The following is a 21,707-nucleotide window of genomic DNA, read 5'->3' as shown; positions in this document are numbered from 1 at the left end:
CAGCCCCAAGGCTACCCCACTGGGTCCCACGCCTTCTTGCTTTCTGCTAGCACCTGTCCACACAAGGGACTGTTTCATGCTTCAGGCGTGGTGGCTTTACTGTGTGAAAAAATGGGACTCGCTGGGTGACAGCACTGGGGGTTTAGGTCTTCCCTTTCCACACTTCACACTTCACAAAGTATCTGAGAAATCCTCGCAGACACCAGGTAGACCTTCCATGGACCAGGCTGTGTTGCTTGAGTTTTATTTAAGCCGATTGCTCTCCTTTTTCAAATAAAGAGTCACAAGAATACAAACCTGGATGAACTAAAAATATCCACCTTAGAGGAGATTTACTTCATAACCTCATAAAATAGATTTCTAATAGAAAAGCTCTTGTAGCCTCTGGAGTATTATTTAAATTGTTCTAGACACAAATTACTTATAGAATGGAACTGTCACTTTATAGCAGAATAAAAATTAATATGCTCCTCTTGATTTTTGCACCAGGGCATAAATTCCCTCACGTAAAACACTCAGAAATTTGGACAGCTACGATCTGAACCCTTTTCTCTGACAAGTTGTGTATCTCTTGTGATAAAAGACAAAGAACACAGACCATCAGTAAAGATCAGAAGGAAGGGAGAATGTTTACTTAGAGCCTGCCATCACTTCCTTTCTCAGTTCTTCAACCCTGTTAAAGAATTCATCTAAAAAAGAGAAAGAAGAAAAACGGCCTGATATTTGCAAATGGCAAACACCATTAAAAGAGAAAAATGGCTTCCCCAACAGTCCCAACGCATAATTTTTTAAACAGAGAGGAGCAAGCCTTCAGCAGCTCCTTGCAGAAGCAGACCATCATAGCTAAGCAGAAGCCCGCTGGATCAGGAGCTCTGTGTACCCGTGCTTAGCAAATGACTTACAAAGAACAAAAACTGTTCCCCTGGAGTGGAAATCAAAGTGCCCCCAGGAGCAGCTTTGGGTAGATCTACTTAGGAACAACACACATGTGTGTGGTAGGGGGGCTCCAGAGAGGTACTTGTTTCCCAGGGGTCGGTTTAAGCAATGACTGATGACCCAATGCAAACATGATGTGCTAGAACACACACACACACACACACACACACACACACACACACACTTTCTCGTGAAAAACAAAGCCAAAGTTTAGAAGAACACATGCTGTGGACATAGTGCCAATGATTTCAAAATCCCTCCATGTGTGAGTGGATGCCGGATCTCGTCCATGGCTTTGGCACACTATTTAGGAAATACCAGAGGAAGAGAAATAGGAAGCTGGGGACAGAACATTTAATTAGAAAACAAAGCCACCCACCTTGCCTTCAGGGTCAGGAAATACAAGGCTCTCCTTCTGCAGCCTGGATGAACTTAGCACCCGCTTGTGAAGCGATGATGGATCTAGTGAAAAGAATGGGAAAATGTTTTAAAGAAATAAAAGCTCAGTTATCGTAGCACCTCTTATCAACCTCCCCCAAATTAAGTGAAAATAAAAGCTGCAACAAGGCACAAGGCAGAGAACTGGAATCCCCTTTCCCCTGTTTTGCAAAACAGTAAACCCTAAAAGCAATGGTAAAAAGGTATTGGCTGGGAGGAGGAGGATCATAACACACCTGTGCCCTTCCTGGTCCCTCCCAGTGCCTGCAGCAGGGGCTTGGAAAGCCGCTGGCCTCAACACCAATGTCACCACCGCCCGCTTCAGTGTCACAAAAAGTACATTTAGGGAGGAAAGTGACAGACACGGATATGCAGAGCCAGCCCCACTGCCACTAGAGCATCCTGAAATGCCCACACAAGGAGAATAAAAGGAAAAGCACATTTTGCAATAGAATAAATTCTATTTTTTTTTCTTTTTATTGAGACAACGGAAAGTCACATGACCCTGCTGTTACTCTTTTAGGAAAGCAAGCGAAGTGGTGAACACCAGAGAGAGGGGCCGCCTCCTGCCTGCCGCAGCCTTGCTGCGCGTCCTGCCGCGGGCCGGCATTCTTCTGGGCGCATCTGTGGAGCTATGAAGTGGCATAATCCCTCTGGCCTTTGGTACATTTCTGGACATGATTATTTCATTACTCGCAGTATATCAGTAGGATCATAATAAAAAGGACTTCTGACAACCTGCCAAGAGTTTTGTGGCCTTGTAAACACAAAAGTGCTCTAATAAAATTTTATTAAGTGTTAAAAAGTCATAAAAAGTGAAATAACATAAACTACAAAATTTACTGTCCTCAGCAAATGCTGAAAATATCGTCCACAGTAAAATTAAATTAGCATGTAATAGACAGAGAAGCAGTGTGGGGTGGATTTAAAAGAGGAGGGGGGAGGACGACGGAATGCAATCAGGGTCGCAGGGACTGAATTCGCATCCCCACCTCCTGCCCGATGCGAATGAATGTGCCGATTACAGACAAGAGCTGGGGGGGGGGGCGGGGTTACTGCAGTCTCACACATTGTCAATACTTGAGAAGAAATAATATATTGCAGATCGTAATGAGCACGGGAGACCCGGCGAGCGGGTGGGGACGGCGGGGAGCCGAAGGGTGTCCACTAGGGCGCGCTGCGAGACCGGGAATACCCCGCACCCGCGCCCAAGCTGCCCGCCCCGCGCCAGCAGCCACGCGGTCCTCGCCCTCACCTTCCCCCCCAACTCCTCCCGGCCCCCAAAAGTATTTACAGTTAGGTTCGGGGGCGTGTGTGTATGTGTGGTGTGTGTGTTCCCCTCGCCGCTGACACTTTCTTCAAATCAAAAGAAAATGAAGTGTAAGTCGAGCTTTGCAGCAGACGGGCCCTGGGTCTAGGCTTTGAGGTAGGGGGTTCGGGAGAGGGATGCTCTCCTCCTTGGAGGCACTAGGCCCCGGGGCGGAATAGGGGAGGGTCAGGGTGTTGCGCGCGGGCGAGCTTCCCAGGACTGGGAAACCAAGAAGCAAGCCAGGCCGACGTCCGGCTGGTTCAAGTGCGTTTGAGGTGAGCATCGCAGCTCCCAAAGCGAGTTCTCCCCAGCCCGGCCCCTCTCTCCGAAGTTCAGGGTGTCCCACGAACTTGGAGGAGAGCCCCCCTCTCCGCGGACTTCCCAGCTTCACGGGACCGCTTGCCTGGGGCTCGAACCCCTGCGCGTCTTGCTTCGGGATGGTTGCGGTGGGGCGCTCATCGCTCCTGCTGTGCCTTGGCCATGCCCCCGGCCCATGTCCACCCCTACGCCAGGGAAATGGCTCCCCTCCGAGCCCATCGTGGAAGCTTCGCCCAGGAAAGCATCCATGCCGTCTCCAGGCTGCTCCGAGCCGACGCTGGAAACGGCTTGAGCGCCCCGCGCGCGCCCTGGCAGGCGGCCTTGGCTTTGCCGAAGAGAGCGACTCCCTCCCCGAGTTTCGCCTCTCCATCCCCCCAGAGGCCCTTGCAGGTTGGTAAAGCCAGTAAAAGCTCCGAAAAGCAGTTCTTGTAGGGAGAAGGCATAGCTTACCGTGACCAGGGACAGGGGAGAAGGGCCATTTCTGGCCCGAACTGACACCCACGTGCCAGGTCCCGCGTGCAGCTCCCCAAACCGCTGACGCTGCATCTCCGGAGCCAGGAGCAGGGGGCGAAGTACAAGTCGGAGGAATCAGAAATAAATGGGCAGACACCTTTCCGTGATATCGCTCGGCTTGCTTCTGGGGAGGGCCAAGCTTTTAAATAACTTTTTAAAGCAGTAACTTTATTTTTGACAGTTAAAAATATAAAGAAGTGTGTGTGTGTTTTAAGATAAGTCCGTCCCTAAACCCTGGAAGAACCACCTCAAGGGGACTTGAAAGGATTCGTCCAGCTGCCCAGTGAGGCAGCGCAGGTACTCAGCAGCGCGTCTGGGAGCTGGTCCTGCAGCGGCCAAGCTGTGTTTCAGGGATGGGCAGAGAACCTAGGTTCTCTAGCTAAGCCGGCTTCACTGGCTGTTTCTAGCCTAAAACAATTCATTCCTAGGTGAGAGTGTATGCTGCGTGTTTTGGAAATTTTTTCATTTGGTCATAAGTTATTTGAAAGGGGAGCTTCACGATTTGTTTGTTCAGATTATCATTGATTAAGTACTGGATTGCATTTGAAACAGCCTGGAGCGGGAAGAGTTTAAAAAGCAGGTACAATCAAATGTTTCAAAGCCATCAAACACTTTGACAGCTGATTAAAGACAGAATGATAGGAAATGGAAATTTATTTAAAAGAATTCCATCTTGACTCAAAGGGCCTGCCTCCAGAGGGGTAGCAACCCTTGCTGCCGGTGTTTCTGAGAGCGTGGAGGGTCCCTCACGTCTTTGAAGGCTGCAAGTGTCCGTGTCCGTGGAAGATCAGAAGTCCTATTCTACTACCCAAGGTTTTCTCAGTGGCGCAGACCCCGAGAGCTGTGTTCAAGAATTTACGATGAACACGTCTTCGCTGATGAATGCTGCCTGTCTGAGACTGCTGTGTGCTCACGTTTCGGGCTGAAGTTCATGTGTCCTGAAAAAGATATTTCCAGGAGTTTTAAAACATCACAACTATATGAGAATTGGTTTACAGTCATTCTCCTCTTTCTGAAAAATCAGTGACTATTTTTAATCCTATAGAAACAGAATGATCAGGTATTAAAACTGTGATTACTCTTACAGCTCTTTGAAGGTGGCAGATGCTTCCTAAGGCTTGTGAAGAGAGAATATTCCTGACCATTTCAACGTTGAGAAGAGTGTAGAAGTACATTCTGCCCCTGCACACCACAGGAACTCGACCCCTTCACTTACATTCTAAGTTGCAGAACTGCTTTTCCAGCACTTTTTTTTTTTTTTTACTTTGAAAATCTCCTGTGTGTTTTCATTAGTGCCTTTGTATAAGTTTCTGGATAAACAAAATTTTTGGACTTTTTTCCGCTTTAACTTCTGCATAAACAGCTGAGTCCCTAAAATTAATCTTCTTTTTGATATCCATGGGACAAAATCTGAACATCTTCCTTGGTGTAAAAATTAATCCAAGTCCACTTTCTCTCTCTAAAACCTGGCATTGCACATCATCTGATTTTTTTTCCTTTCATGCACACAAATTGCTGTTGAAATCAATTTGGACGTGTTGGTTGTAGGAGCATTTGAAGACAGTGCTGATTCTAGGTGGAGGAATATTAATTTGAGGTATGAAGTAACTAGTAATGGAAATTAAATGGGAAGGTGTAGCACCCCCTCCTTTGGACGGCCATTTTAAAGGTGGTTTTACACTGGGGAAGGATTTTCTTTAGCTGTTTATGAATATCTAAGTTATTCAAACCTACAACTTCAAAACTCGAGAACCAAGTGCCACATTTATGTATTCTTAAGGTAAGGCTATGAGAAACAGATTGGCTCATATGAAAGCAAGCTAGCATTTGAAATTGTATTTTAAAATACAAACTTCATTTCAACTTCTGACACAAATCTTGTGGCCAGCTCATCAGTTTTCCAGTTCCACCTCAAGGCAGCATGTAAAATCCACCTTTTCCACACTGAAAGTTCAGATTTCAGTGGACTTTGCTGCAAAACCGCTCCAAAGCAGAGTGTTTTATGTGAGGGGCCATTTCATGTGTTGGTCCCATCGATTACATGCACATGTATAAAAATCTTGTTTAAAGACCAGTAAAAGTGAGGAAATTCCAAGTCAAGGGAGCTAATTCCATTCATAATTCATCCTGAGTGCCTGACTTAGGGAACTTGCAAACAGTGTATAGCCATACATACAAAATAAGTCCACTCCCTTTGTGAGCGAGCGGCAGAGTTCACGTTGACCTTCTTGCTCCAACAGGCTTAACTTGATAAAACTTTGGAATGCGGCTTAAGCTTTTTGGTTTCCCAGGAATTTTCCAATCTCAACCCCTTTTGGATTTTCCCTTTTTGAACATGTAAACATGGAAGGGCAACTGTTTCTGTTCTGGGATTGGCTGTCCCTCGTCCACTTCCCTGCCGCTTGCATATTCGTTGAATCATTTGTCCACATGTGGGGAGTCAGAGGCTGAGAAAGCAGCACGCGCCATTCCTCCGCAATGCCCCCCTCCTCCCCACCCCTCTCTTAATTCTGAGCAAATTGGACAGGAATTTAATACTGATGCATGGTTCATATTGTTAGCACAGCCCTAAGCACTTTTGAGGATTGGCAAGATATACATCTAGACTTTGCATTCTTAACTGGGCAGAAAGACTGGGGAGATCCAGAGTCCTTTTATCAGGGGGGTACTTCCAGGCAAAGCCATTTGCACACTTTCCAAGGCTGCCACTGTAGCTTTCCCTTCATTTTGATGTTCACAATGACTTGAAACCAATTTCATAGTTTCGCAAACATTCTTAGTAATTGTAATCTTAAACCAGGCTCATGTGAAGGGTGAAAACTGGCCCAGAGAGAGTCTTTACATGGTCATTTCCATCTGATGAGAACTCAAGTGGCTTTTTAAAAATAAGCTCTTGGCAATGTTGATTTCTGCAGGAAAAGGCTGCGGCTCCTTGGAGTAGGGACCAGTTACTATCTACCAAGCACGCTTCATTAAGCTGGAACAAACATGATACGAAATTACTAGTTCACCGTTTTCCTGTACGTAGGTTACTGTGTGTCCCTAACAACTTAATGTTTGAAGGGATTTCCTGTCTTTGAAGTACCTCTTTGGCTGGCCTCCTTAAGAGCTGGGGGCCATGGGCTGTTTCTGAATGACTCCTGGCTGGAGTTTACCAGCTCACTGAACACTGTGTCTGTGGGACTCTGCTTTGCAAGTCAGTGCCTGCAGACTGGTGTTTTAAGTTTCATTCCTCCAGGTCGAAGAGCCTAAAAGAAAAGCCCGGAGTCATATCTGGGTGAAGCCTTCGAAAGATAAGCTTTCATAGCAAGGAGCTGTATATCAAGATCCTAAGCATTTTAGAACCGGAGTAACTGGTCCACAGGGCACTACAGTTGCATGCTAAAGCAAAACACATCACTGGTGCCAAACGTGTCATCGTGGCTGGGATGGTGGAACCTGTTTAGGCAATAACCCAACAAACATCCTTTGTAAAATGCAATTTTATTTTCATCTAAGAATGTATCCTGAGGTGAATGTTGTGGCTTAACAGAATAATTTGCCTTTCTGTGACACCTGCATCCCATATTGTAGTGCTGGTGTTAGTCAAGGCTCCTCCACTGCCAGTCTAGATTCCGGTTTATGCACCCGGGAAGGCAGCAGATGATAGCTAACTCAAGTATATGGGCTCCTTGCCACCCACATGGGAGACCTAGATGAATTTCCTGGCTCCTAGTTTAAACCTGGCCCAACCCTGGCTATTGCGGGTGTTTAGGAAGCAAACCAGCAGATGGAAAAAAAAAATCTCGCTTTTTCTCCATGTCTCTGTCCCTTTGCCTTTCAAGTAAGCTAAAAATAAAGAATTTTTAAGAAAAAATTGAATGTATCTTACTTTACCATGTTGTATAATATGGATCAAACAGTTGCATGGTTCAGTAAACATATACCTGTTTAAAAAGACAGTATTGGGTTGAGTGCTGACTGTATAGGTCGGAATGCCAGTTGGAACATCCATATCCTGTGTTGCAGTGCCAATTCCAGCTTCCTGTTACTGCTCTTGGAGGCGGCACGTGATGGCTGCAGTGGTTCGGTCCCTGCTCCCCACATGGGAGACCTGGATTGGGTATAATCTTCCGGTTTCAGCCTGGCCCAACATTGGATCTTCTGGGAAGATTGGACCAATAGATGGAAAATCTCTTTTGTCTCTCTCTGCCTATGAAGTACGTTGAAAATAAATGCAAATGAAAAACCAAGTGTCAGCTTAGAGCGAGCCATGTATCAGGAGATAACTGAATTGCTTTCAGGAACTGTAGGTGTGCTTACTTTTACTAAATGACACAACCTATGCCAAAGTTCTTTGTCAGCTCTAATACACCCTGCAACTGAAAATTATTTGCATGTGTTACTTACCATGATTTGTCTCTACCATGTGCATGAATTAATCCTTGGGCTCCCTGCCACTGCCAAGATCAGCTTGTTCTCCTTGAAGGAGCTCCAAATTGTTTATACCCTGGGCACAAATAAGGCACCATCACAGTGCTTCTCATCAAGAATGTTTTCACCTTGATAATAAACATTTAGAGTTTATGAACTGTGTCAGAACCAAGTACACCTGCACATGAAATTAAGATATTCTGATAAGAGGGAAAGAAAACTGGATTTCAACACAGTTCTGATTTCAGATTATGATCAGCTAGAAAAGAAACCAGACAAGCAGGTAAGCTTGTCAAAGGAATGTCAGTCTCAATTCTGCTTGAAATTCTTTCATCACGAATTGGAATGCAATTTGATGACCATGCACTTTCTTTTTATGGATATAAACCCATTGACTCATTTTTCCTAGAAGAAAGTTTGGACTTGTCAGAGAGCACTTTCTGCTGTGTTGTGTCCAGCCAACAACCCAACCATCTTTGAACTAGTCGTGTGTGAATTATCAGGAGAAAAACGCCTTCAGCAAGTGCTATCACAAAGCATCTATCCCCAAGACAAACTTCTGGGTCTCAAATAAAACAGGCGACATGTGGTCCAACCAAGGACGTAGACTCAGAGGCTCTTACTGGTCTAGAGTGTCTTGGTGACTCTCTCTTTAGTTCCTGCACTTAGTACCTGCAGGCCAAGGCGGTCAAGCACTAGCAAGGATTCACTAGGGCTCCCAAATGACAGTCCTACCTCTGGTCACACACTCAGTACCTCCTGCATGGGTAACGCATTTCAGGCCCGCCGGAATGCATCACAGGTGAGGTGAGATCAGGAAGGGTGGGAACAGAGCACTGTGAAACAGCTGAATATCCCCACAAACTGAGGGCCCTCCAAACGACTTGAAGTCCTACAGCTGTTGTTTCTTTCTCTAATTATCTTCAGTGAATGCCCTCCCCTAAACCTCATGTCTACCTTAAAAGCATCAGGAGTATTTTAATTGGGTAATAACCATACATATTTTCATTCCAATAAATTAAAAAGAATTAAGAATAAAATTTTATGATGATTATAAACTATATTACTGACTCTAGGGACAAGAACAATTATGAAAAATATGTGCTACATATTTGGCACAAATATGAATTTAGACTTTAAACTACTCATCTTACATGCTCAAGCAGCTTATGAAAGCTATAAAAAAATATTCACCTAAGAACAACAAAATGAGTTACAATAATGATTGATATTTTATCATTAATAGCACAGCAAGCTTTATCACAAATCTTGAAACTGATGTCATCTTTGCCTGTCCAGCTTATGATAAAAATAAATATACTATAAAAAGCATGAAAGGTGGTAAACTGTCATGTTTTTGAGATTTTTTTCCCTTTTCTCTTTTCATTAAAATTGCTTACCATGGAAAAGTGACAAACCTGGGAATCTGAATAAATTGGACTTTTACTACTAAATATTGGAGAAGACGATCAAAGTTAAGCCTTAATAAGCAGCTATTTGAGGACAAGTTCAACTTGCATGCATATGGATCATCATTTGAGCATAGCCTCTAAACTTGGCTATGCCCAGGTCCCCAAATTGGAGCTGCCTTTGCTAGCAAAAACATTTCTCGTTTTGAGTTAATACTACCTCCCAGCAATCAGGAATAATTCACAGTTAGAGTAAATGTTCTGAATAAAGACAATTAGAGAAATTGCCAAAGATACTGAGGACAAAAATGGGCATGCTGCCTGGAGGGGTTGCCTTTGTTAGCGTTTTACTTAGGCTCAGCCTCAAGTCCTTTGCACTATGTATTGAACTATGAGAAGTTTGTTTCGGCTAAGTACTGACGCTCTCTAGCATGACCAACATCTCTTTTGATGAATGGAATTCACAGATTTTTATTTTGCCTATGGGCCTGAGTTTTGCCTCCACCCTGTGTGACCCCTGACAGATTAACTGGTCTGAGACTCGGTTTCCTCATTGCTAAAACAAGTGCTAGCGTGAGTATTAAATGGCATAATGTTCACAAAATATTTAGGATATCGTTGGCAGGCAGTCAATACCTTTTACTGAATCTGCCAGGTCAAACAAGATTGAATCTTGGTTCTGACATTAACTAAAATTTGAGACTGTTTCAGAAAAAAAGACTGCATCTAAATGCATGATGGCAACATTAACATCTTATTTACATTCAGAAATATAGCCTTGAACTCAAACTTGAGGCTTCAGTGAGATTCAACTTTCCTTCCCCCCATCACTGTGTTGAAGAAAGTATTTTTGTGTAACACTGGAGAGCTTAATGCTGTTCATGCCAAGTGATTATCGTTACCAGATAAGTTCAAAATCTACCAAAAGGCTGTGGGGGACACCATTTCCTTCACAGAGAAAAAAAAAAAGGGATAAAGTTTTGTTTATTCGCTTGGGAGCCCATGGGTAATGTCAGAGCAGTAAAGCATGAAGAGCTATGTCTTGGTTTGTATTTAAAAAAGAAAATTCTTCTGGGAAGTGACTTTGTTATGCTACAATTCATTCTGTGAGTACTTTTGATGGCCAAGTTACAAACTCTTGAATATAAAGACCTAGAATAGAAATGCTGACACACCTGTAACTAGAGCTGGGTGATTGGCAGCCCCATCAGACTGAAACAGATACACAAAATAAACCGAGGCTAATTGCTGCCCTGTTCAGGGGGAGAGCCTACTGTAACTAATATGGATGAGTGCATTGTACCACTTGACAAATGACAGGGTCACCATTAGCAATGTGGAACCCATTCATTGTTGTCTCTCAACAAGGGCTTACTAAGACATCATCAAATTCCCACTGAAGGCTAGCTTACTACAGGCTCCTCAGATTTTGAAACTGGACTCAGTAGAAGCCACAGTATTTGATACTGATCTGTGGCCTGGTCCTTGACAGCCAGACATTGGAAACACATGGGATTGAAGTACACCCCAGTTAATTTGTTCCTAGTATTTTCAGTGTCAGAAAGAGGGAGGGAGAGGGGGAAAGAGGGCTATGGTGTCAGACTCCAGAAGTAGAGCTATTCTTGTGTGTCTAACTCATTATTTTGGATGCCAATGCTGACTGCAGTGGAATGAATATGGTGACCAAATTTCATTGAAGTTTGGTTTTCTGGCCCTGTTGGGTATGCTTGTGATAGTTGCCTCATTTCAGATAGTTGCCCCTCAATTTTGGATATTCTGCCTTTGTTATTCACAAATACTAAACTATCTTAGGGTGCTTTTTAAGTTTTGGGGGTGGGGGTACTCAACTATGCTAGAATTGCCCACAGCAAATCTAATGCCCAGTGCTTCCCTTGGCTTTCACTGCTGGCCCACATATATCCTCTGTTATCCTTTATAAAGTGTGACTCTTCAAGATGTCAATATAAAACTGCAGTGTGTTTCATAAAGTGTTCTCATCCCTGCTGTAGGTAGGTGGAAAGAGGGGGATGGGATGTACAAGTCCTTGTTAGGGAGTAGGGGATGCCATACTTGGGGTAATAAGGTAACAGGTGATCCAAAAATGTGGACCATGAAGAACTAAATTGTATGGCCTGTACCCTGTGTTTGAGTGCTCCAGATCAAAGGAAAGAAACACTAATGAGGACAGGAAGAGCTATAAAAGGGATCTCCAGCCAAGGTAGGATGCACCTGTGTTTCTGAAAGGTGAGATGGTTTAGATGGCTAAAAGGAATGTTTCCAACCGGGAAGACATGGTGGGTAGAAATGCTGAGGCTGGGCTGGAGTCAGTGTGTTCCCATAACTATAGGAATCCTTAGGAATTATTTCATTTTGGGCCCGGCAGCGTGGCCTAGCGGCTGAAGTCCTGGCCTTGAACGCATCGGGATCCCATATGGACGCCGGTTCTAATCCCGGCAGCTCCTCTTCCCTTTTAATTCCCTGCTTGTGGCCTGGGAAAGCAGTCGAAGATGGCCCAAAGCCTTGGGACCCTGCACCCGTGTGGGAGACCCAGAAGAGCTCCTGGCTCCTGGCTCCTGGCTTCGGATCGGCACAGCACTGGCTGTTGCGGCTCACTTGGGGAGTGAATCATCGGATGGAAGATCTTCCTCTTTGTCTCTCCTCCTCTCTGTACATCTGACTTTCCAATAAAAATAAATAAATCTTTTTTTAAAAAGAAATTATTTCATTTTTACATTCTAGGGACTTAGTAATTTTGTCTGTGCAGAGTCAGTTAGCTTTTGCAGGGACAGATTTGATGGTCTGTACATGCAGAGATCTACTTCATTTTAGCTTTTGCTCTTATTTCCTGCAAATTTGCCAAAATATTATTCTTTATATTGTTTCCCTGCTGACAGCCATCCAGGTTTTCCATCACTCAGTTTCCTGAAGATCATGGACCAGGTCTTTGCAGCCTGGTTCGGCTTTCCCCTTGAACTTCACTGCATGATTGAGACCTTCTCACTTCTTGCACTGAGCTTCAGCCATCTGGGACTTGCTATTATTATTTCCATTCCTGGAACCTGCCATATCATGTGTCACCTCTGGCCCTGCACATAAAGCCCAGACCTTGGTTTAGTCATCACTTTACAGGGAGCTCGAGAAAGCCTCCATGGCCAGATACCTACAATAAACTTTTAACCAACAGTAATGCACTTCCCCTTTCATGTGCAAACTAGTTATCTTGTTGACACTTACATTTGCTCATACATTGTTTGTACACTTGTCTGTCTTTTGACTATTTTCTCAAGCAATTTTAGATTCATAAAAGAATTGAATGCAAGGTACAGAAACCTCTTATATACTCCCACCTTCTTCAAACATCCTCCCCCTCTCCATCCGAGATACATTTTTTAACTGATGAACCTATAGTCAGTCACACATTATTATCACCCAGATAGAGTTTATATCAGGATTCATCCATGGTGCTGTTTGGATAAACCTACAGAACTGTAAGGGCAGTTAAAACTTTGTGGAAAAAGGAATTTAAAAGGTAAGTTGGTGCAAAAAATGTTTTAAAGTCTATGCATATAAGGAGCCTTCAAAAACCTGTTTAAATTATAGTCAGATCTAGTCTCATGGAAAAGACAGATGTTGCGTATTTAACGTGTGTGTCTGCGTGAAAACATCTAGAAAGTCATCTATTCTGTGGCTTTATTCATAATTGCTAGAACTTGGAAGCAGATAAGATGTTCTTCAGTAGGTGAATGGATGACTAAACTGGTACATCCAGATCATGGCATACTATTCAGCACTGAGAAGAAATGAGCTCTCAAGCCATGTACTGCAATGGAAGACATGCCAATGAATGCTACTAAGTGAAAGGCAACCTATTGTGTGATTTCCAGTCTCCAGTGGAAATGGTAAACTCCTCATGATGAGAAATTGTATTTGACTGGATCATGAGTGGCCACCAGACAGTCTGGTTCCCATGTGCTCATTCACTTCAGTCACTCAAAAATTTCTATTGAGTAACTCACCGTGAAACAAAACAAAAATACTCCATCTTCCTATTCTGCTTGGGATGAAAAACTCTCAAACAAGATAAAAATGAAATATACAGTTTGTATATATCTATAGTATAAGCAGAAATGCTTAGGAGAAAAAATCAAGGAGAGAGAATGAACGGTGTTTGGGGTTGGGGGAGCTCCCACTAGGGTGGCCAAGGTGGAGTGGGGACACTATTCCTGTAACTATGTACATGATTATGAAAGGAGTGAGGTCTTTATTACTTAATAAGTGCTGCATTTTAGGTCAAAAGATGTCTTTTTGTAAGGCTATGTCTTTTTGGTTTGAGGACTATCTTAAATGGCAGTGCTTTGAAACAATTATATAATTCATCCTGGAGCAACACTCAGTTATTTGTAGGCCTGTTGAGTAAAAGAATCCCAACACAAGCAAACACCTGTTACGTAAAAGGCCAAACTCTCATGTGCAATGTGCTCAGCATGTAATTCTTTATCATTGCTTTTTTAGGAGATTCATGCCTGCAGATGGGGGTAGATGATGTTAGTGACAAGGAGTTGCTTTCATAGGCAAAGGCAGGGGGTGAAAAATTATGTAATCACACAATGCAGAGGTCATTATAATTTTGTAATCTTGAGAGGCATCTGGAGCTAGTACTGTGTCTCCTGTAGTACTCATCAATTAGCTGTTAAAGGAACTGTTTCACCAGTGACATCATAGTTACTCTGTGTGCTGGGAATGCCTCCTGCTAGACATGCCAGAGGGAGATGCCAGCAGAAGCAATTTCAATGGCTTCAGGCCCCAGAGTTCATAACTTGTATGGAGCCCACAGATCCCTTCTGTACTTGACATCTGGTCTAGGCTAACAGTGTGGAGCGTCATTCAGCACAGCCCTCACTGGCTCCCCAGGCCGCCCCTGCTCCATCAGCACACGCCACAATCACCAGCTTCTCTTCTCTCAACACTTGCTCCCAGACTCCCTGAGCCAAACCTCCTAAGAAAATGCGCACACAAAAAAGGACAGATTCCACACCTTTCTCCAAAATCATGGGACCGCTCTTCAGCCAAGAGCTTGGTTTGGCCTCTGTCGAAATACATTCTTGTTATACTTGTTCAGAGTCTGGGCAATGTTAAACATCTCAGATTGCCCTAGTGTACGATGTGGCTTACAAAGTGTAAATGCACAGGAGAAATAAATACTACTGTGCGTGTAAAAACTATTTAACGTTCATGAACTTAATAACTAGAGGAAAATGGGATGCATCACCTGCTTCTCAACATGGTGTTATTTCCCCAGCATATGACTGAACTTTGGGGCATTTCTTGTTTTCCTTTAGTCTCCTCCACCTCTTGTCTTTATTAGAGAGGTAGTTGAGCTTCAATTTGGTCTGAAATGCTGTGGCTTTTTGGAGCAACATGATCAAAGTCCATTGTCAACACTCAGGTCAGCGCCAACAAAGTTCAGATCATACATCAAGTGTGCCCTCAGTGTGCCTTTCAGCTACAGGCAAGGTCTTGCTAGGTTTGATCTTGAACTGTGCACATTGAGAAGTATCTAGCCCCTTTGGTTGATAATTCCTGCCCAGCAGTACTCAACTTAATGTAGTCTTCTGGCCACTTCAGTTTCCCCTATTTCCACACCTAACTGTATAATTTGATCTTTGCATTTGGTACACTTGGTGGATCTGAAACTATGCAGCTGAAGTTTGGTTTTGACCCAATAACTGGATTACTTTCAAGTTTCACGTTTATAAAGGAAAAATTTTTTAAAAATCTCAGCCTTTCTTACTATTTGACATTTTATAAGGCAGCCACAGTGTGTGAGATGCTAGTATGGTTCGACACAGTCCCAGGGAAATGATGAATATGCAAATGTTTTTCCCCAACCAAGTGGTAGAAGTAATGGAAATAAATAGTAGATCATACTTGGTGCTGACAGTGAGGTGTCTTTCTGGGGATTGAAAATAGGGAAAATGGTTGATCTCTACTCATTAAGTTATTTGAATAAATGCATAATTGAGGAAGATAAATGGGAAAAGTAACTATAGAAACATGAGTATAAGGGTACTTTAGAAAGTTCATATAAAATTAAATCATATGCATAATGAGTTAGCAATAAGATGCATGTTTTAAAAGGAAAAAACATAAGCTTATTTTAGTACGAAAACTTTAATGCAAACCTAGTGCTTTCATAATACACATTTGCAATGAAATTTTAAAAGATCTCTTATATACATAGATTTCAAAACTTTTTTACACAAAATGAGCATCTTTTAATTTCATTTTCCCACAAATTTTTGAAAATATTCCCATTACCCTGAAAAACACAATCCTACAATACTTCCCAAACCAGCTTGCAATGATCTCCCATGGTCACAATGCCAATTTTTCTTAAAGATTTATTTATTTTTATTGGAAAGTCAGATATACAGAGAGGAAGATCTTCTGTCTGATGATTCACTCCCCAAGTGGCAACAACGGCCAGAGCTGAGCCAATCCAAAGCCAGGAACCAGGAACTTCTTCCAAGTCTGCCATGCGGATACAGAGTTCCAAGGCTTTGGCCTGTTTTCCCAGGCCACAAGCAGGAAGCTGGATGGAAAGTTGGCAGCTGAGACATGTACCAGAGCCCAATGGGATCCTGGAAAGTACAAGGTGAGGATTTTAGTTACTAGGCTAGCGCGCTGAGCCCCATGATGCCAATTTACGTTGTGTTTACATTTATGTTTTTTCAGGTCTGTCGTATTCCATCATCATTCCAGCATTTTTGTAAAAGTCATATTTGTTAACATTCTAAGATAAAGATAAGAAGATAATGTATGTTTAATGCTTGCCATCAGCATTGCAGAAACATTTAATATTCAGTTTTATTTATGTTATTTCTTTATATTATTTTTTCTTCAAAGATGACAGACTTCAACACGACTTTATCATCTGTGAGAACTCTTCAACTGCATTCCTCATCAGACCATTGTTAATAAAATGTGCAGTGCTTTCTTTTACCTGCTGTTGGAAAACACAGTCAAACACACATGGAAGTCACTTGAGCAAAACTCAAGTAGGATGTTGATACAATCCCTACTTTAAAGATTTTATTCTGTACTTCAGATAAATTTGATCAATCTCATTATTGAACCAATGAAGACCATCATGAACTTCTACCTCTCTGAAATATAATTGAAAATAGTTGGTTATTTATATTGTCATATCTCATCTTTTACAAGACTAAATATTAGTGAGGGACACTAAATAGAGAACATCAGGATGAATTTCCCTGGCATTGGTTTGTAGGTCAAACACATACATACATCTTCAAAAGTTAACAATATGTAAAACATGGATTATGCTTTTAAAACTGCTATCTGGGGCCTCTGCCATGGCATTAGTCTCCCAGCTTCAGGGCCAGCATCACATATGGGCACATGTTGAAATTGCTGCTGCTCCTCTTCCGATCCACTTCCTGCCTGAGGCCTGAGAATGGCTCAAGTGGACGTAGCCCGGTCCAGTCCTGACCATTGTAACCTTTGGAGAGTGAATCACATTCTGAAATTTTGCCTCTCAGAAAAATAAATAAACCCTAAAAAAAAATCTGCAAAATTTCCATTTTATCCCATAGACTCTGAGTTCTTGGAAGGGCTTTTATCTCTCTGCACAGAGTGTCTGTTATCTAGATTTCTATTTCTCTTGAGTGAGTGGACATGCTCATTTTCAGCTGGGAGGTCTGGAGAGAGAGGTGCCATGGAAGATACTAAATAGACCCACTGGTAGAAGCCCAGTTCTCTACAAGGCACATCAGCTTAACAGAGCATGGGAATGAGAAGCAAGTCCCCAAGAAACTATTGATGTAGGTGGTTAGAAGAAAAGGGAGTTTAGATTGTGAGAGGGAATGACTTAAAGGATTCCTGTCTAGGTCTTTATTCAGACAGAAACTTGCCAGAAAAGGTCCCAGCTCTCTGATGCTTTGGACGCCTGTCTTCGGGAGGCTCAGTAAAGTCAGTTGAAATCGTTTAGGGTGTTCTGCTCAGTGCAGCTGAGTGTGATGGATGGCTTGGTGTGCTGTTTATCTAGTGCAGGTTGGTATTTCACCTCTGTTTTCATTAGACTGATGGTAAAGTAATAATTCTTTCCTCTGGCTGAAAAATCTGTCTTCAGCCATTTGTTGATCTTCTTGAATGGGCACTTTCGGTGCACAGAAGGTATCCTAAAGGAGGTTTTGAATGAAAACTTACATAATGCTAGTCGGCATCCACGGAGCCCAGCAGCAGAGGCTTCTGCTAGACTTACCATGCTTACAAACTGCACCAAGTCACATCCAACCCAGAGGGGAAAACCTGGAAAAGGACTCAGGTAAAAACCACATCTGTTGGAGACAGTGACCAACATGTTTTATTTCTTTGCAAATCTTCCAAGTTTCTATTATAAATAAGATCATGCCAATGTAGACTTCACCATGCAGTATGAAGTACATTCTATCTGGGTCTCAGAATGCTTCACCATGAGGCTGTGGGCAAATCTCTTAAAATCTCACAGTCATGCTTTCCTTATAGCGCACATGAAGGCTGAAGGCCATAGTCATGTTTTTTCCTTGAAAGCACTGATCAAGATACCTTGGCTGTTATTTTTTCTCCAAGGCCAGTAGGAACGAATTGCAGGGTGACAGAGACTGGTGGCAAGAGTGACAGCTTCTTCCCTCCAGGCTCTTTGACAGGAGAGTGGAAAGCAAGAGCAAAATGGTTGGGTACTTAAGCATGGGTCAAAGAAGGACTCTCCCTGCAACTGATGGGACAGATTTATTCTAGCAATTTCAAATGGGTTTTGAATCACAGAGACCATGAGCTTTCCCCACCCACTGGAAACTGTTGAAAGGATTCATCCATTAAGTAGGGAGGGGCCATCAGAAAAGACAGATGCTTGGACCACTGGTTCTAACTCTTGACTCCCATTTAGAGTGAGTGTCCTTCCTTCCCATCAACCTGTAGGGAGAATCCAGCTCTCCTTTGTGTACTTTAGGTCACTTGCTTGAGAAATGGTTCTCATTTAACAGAACTAGGGTGGACATTGCTCCCTGCTTGTTTCTGACATTCCAGTTTATGCTAGAATAATTAACACTCCCTGCAACTCTCAAAGTGTCTGAGTTTGCACAGTGCAGTACATGGTGTCCCAAACACATTAATTTTTCTATAGGTATCTTCTGAACTTCTGCAAAATACTTAATGTACTTTATAATACTTAATTGTAGCATACTATAATGTTTCTATTACCAATTGATCTGGTTTGTGCCATATCAATACATAAACATTTTTACTTTATTAGTTTTATATAGTTCTTAGTATTATTTTCACACAGTATTCCTGAATTCAAGTAAAATAATTACAAAGAATTATGATCATACAATATGGTAATTCTATTCAGGAAGGATTTCCCTCCAATTGTTTTTTTTGTGCAAATGTAACTTGTATAAATGTTGGTGATAGTAGTTGCTGTTATGAATGGCAACTAAGGGATTATTATTACTCATTCATTTTCCAGTTAATGCTTCCAAGGCACTGAGCTACATGAGAAATGCACAAAGCAAAGTCAGAGGCTCTGACCTGAGTGTTTTATAGAAAGCAGAAGGAGGAGACAAATAGCTGAATGGTTATAATTGTGATACCATACCGGTATTACAAACTGGGAGTGTCTGACCAAGCTTCTGGCCACACAATAATGGAAAGTGAGGCAAGATTTCCAAATGACAGTGTCGTGGAACTGTCTTGGAGGATGTGTAGGAGTTTGCCCAGGAGCAAAGAAAGATCTGTGTTCTTTAAAATCCTAATGTTAGAAACATTCTTTCCCTTGAATATTATTTTCCTGTGCCTTGTAAAGGAAACTGTTGCTAACAACTGAAACTCTGCTAGTCTCAATGTCTTTTACTTAGCAAACTCCTACAAGGTTCAGTTTCTACAACAACAATTTCTAGTAGAAATATGAGATCCATATAGATAATTTCAATTTCTTAGTAGTGACATAGTGAGAGATACAGCAAACAAGTCAAATGAGCTATCATGATATATAGCACTTAATCTAATATTTCCAAAATATTATTATTTCAATATGTGATCCACATTAAAAAGTAATGAGATATTTTGCCACCTTGTTTTCACAAAAAAATCTTCAAAATTCAATTTTGTTTTGTTTTTGATTTAAGACATTTCTTGATTTGTGCCAACCTCATTGCCTTGCCCATTACCCACAGGTAGCTAGTGGCTCTCATGTTCAACAATGTGGTTTTATAACATCAACAGCAAATGTCACTATGGTCACAAATGAAAATGAACCCAGAGTGTCCTGGCTGGGTTTCCCCGTGACTGCTAATCTGTCTCTTCCATAAATAGCATGTATGCCAAGAAAGGAGAGAAAAAGAGCTATGTTGTATTCTCAGATTTCTCTTATTTATGACAGCCAGTGGTGTTTATAATGACAGGTCCCATACCTCATAACCAAACTATGAGACAGTCTTGGAAAAAATAACCATTTAACTGTAAGAGCAATAAAAAGCACTTGGGATTTCACAGGCTGGCTACAGATTTGTCACCGTGGATCTAATTCATTACTGTGCAGCTACTGTACACTTTGAAACCAGTTACTCCATCCCAAATAATGTAGCCAAGGGAAACCCTCTCACATAATGTCACCTCTGACAAGATTTGTCTTACTGAAATAGCAGCAGTGCCATTCATGTACAGTAGTACATTGCCACAGTGTGAATAATGAGAGAAAAGGATGGCATGGGGATGAGAGGTCCACTAGTGACTTAGCAGTGACAGCAGTCATGTCTATCTGTGAAATAGCAAGAATACATTTCTTAACTTTCAGATTCCCCACTTAGCAGAGGTACTTAGGACGGCAATGTGCTTCTTCAGTCTCTGAGTGATAGGACCATCAAGTGAGCTGCTCTTCCTTTATTTCTTCATTGGGTCACTCACACTTTGTGGTAAGAACATTACTAATTGCCTGGCTGGTGCCAAGGGCACTGTGGAGTCATTGAGGAAGTCATTCTTAGCTCCAACCCGTGTAAGAGAGCTCTATTACTCTCCAGAGAGGCAATATGCTATCCTGAGAGAATACAGGGCTGGCGCCTCCAAGTTCTTCCATAGACAAGGTACACAGCCTGGGGCCAACTCTTCTAACTGCAATTTTCTCAGCTGTGAAAATTGAGAACAGCAACCTTGACTGCTTTAGCGCAAAGTTGTGTTTATTAATTAGTTTGCATTTCTAAGTGCTTCACAACTGGAAAGTTTCACTATTGCATCAAGGGATATTTCCTTTCATTTTCTCCCCTGCCACATTAGGATGAAAAGAAACTGTGCTTACTGAAGCTGTGAGAAAAAATGGAGGAGATTGAGGCAAAAACAAAACCAACAAACCTGACTCCGCAGGTAGTGGCTCATTTCCCTGAGTTAAGACACCAAGTCATTAGAGGGAGCTTGGTAAATTAGGTGTCTTAAAGGGCAGCCGAACCTGCTAACTGAAGAATTGTGTTTATTTGGGGCTTAATTTTTATGATCCCTTCATTGAAAAAAAAAAAAGAACATAACAATGAGCCAAATCACACTGTACTGGAGGATTTGACAAAGAAAAGAGTCATGAATATGATTTTATGACCTAAGTTGAAAAACAGGAGGTTGGATGTGTGTTTTCATGCCTTTGGACCAACAACTATCCTTGTTCTATTTCAGTCTTGTCCCTGTATGTCTGTCAGTCTCGCTACCGACTGTCCTCTTGTCATCTAAACATCATTAAGAGAGAGCATTCACTCATCTGCTGTGGCTGCCCACTCAGCTTTTCTGTTTCCTCCACCCTGTGGCTAGCACCTTGCTGGCATCACGTGGCAAGTTCTCATCAATGAAAACTCAGCCGAGTTGGGTGTCTAAGAAGTGGCTCTGCCTTCTCTGCTCACTGAGAACTGGAAGCAAATCTGAAGTTGCAGAGTAAGGAAAGGCCTGACAACAGTAGCCCGAGACCTTTATCATCACATGGAGGAACATCTCCCACAGCTAAGGAACATCTGCTTTGGACTAGCATGTGTATATTCATCTTCTGGGGTGCAAAATCATTGAAGTTCTGAAATTTATTGCTATAGCAACTAAAATCAACCTGACACAGAAGTATCAAAACTGACACTCCTCCCTGAATGTCTCATTGTAGCTGTCTCTCCCATAACAGACCATAAAATTCCTGTAAGAATTTTATGTGTAGTGTAGTGCAGGACATATATATATAATATCTAACAAACACATGTGGCAGGAGTTAAGGGAGGTAGAAAATAGAGAAGGAAGCAAGAAAGGATGAAAGGAGGGAGGGAAGGAAGAAAGAATAAGGAAGGAATGAG

The 21,707-nt window shown here is 42.4% G+C and overlaps 1 long non-coding RNA gene across 1 annotated transcript in view; it reads right to left on the bottom strand.

The window, feature by feature from the left end:
* The window catches only part of LOC131480380 (uncharacterized), a 187,701-nt gene extending 185,452 nt beyond the window's left edge, over positions 1–2,249 (bottom strand). Inside the window, exons 1-2 of the long non-coding RNA XR_009245468.1 lie at positions 1,611–2,249; positions 1,316–1,398 (exon numbers count right to left, since the gene is read on the bottom strand). This is a non-coding gene — a long non-coding RNA (uncharacterized LOC131480380). The remainder of the gene's footprint in view (positions 1–1,315; positions 1,399–1,610) is intronic.
* Positions 2,250–21,707: the final 19,458 nt, after the last annotated feature.

This window comes from Ochotona princeps, chromosome 5 (assembly GCF_030435755.1).
Source record: "Ochotona princeps isolate mOchPri1 chromosome 5, mOchPri1.hap1, whole genome shotgun sequence".
In the NCBI taxonomy this organism is placed as follows: domain Eukaryota; kingdom Metazoa; phylum Chordata; class Mammalia; order Lagomorpha; family Ochotonidae; genus Ochotona; species Ochotona princeps.
Note: the sequence above shows the minus strand (reverse complement) of the source record. Positions and strands in the feature narration are given on the sequence as shown.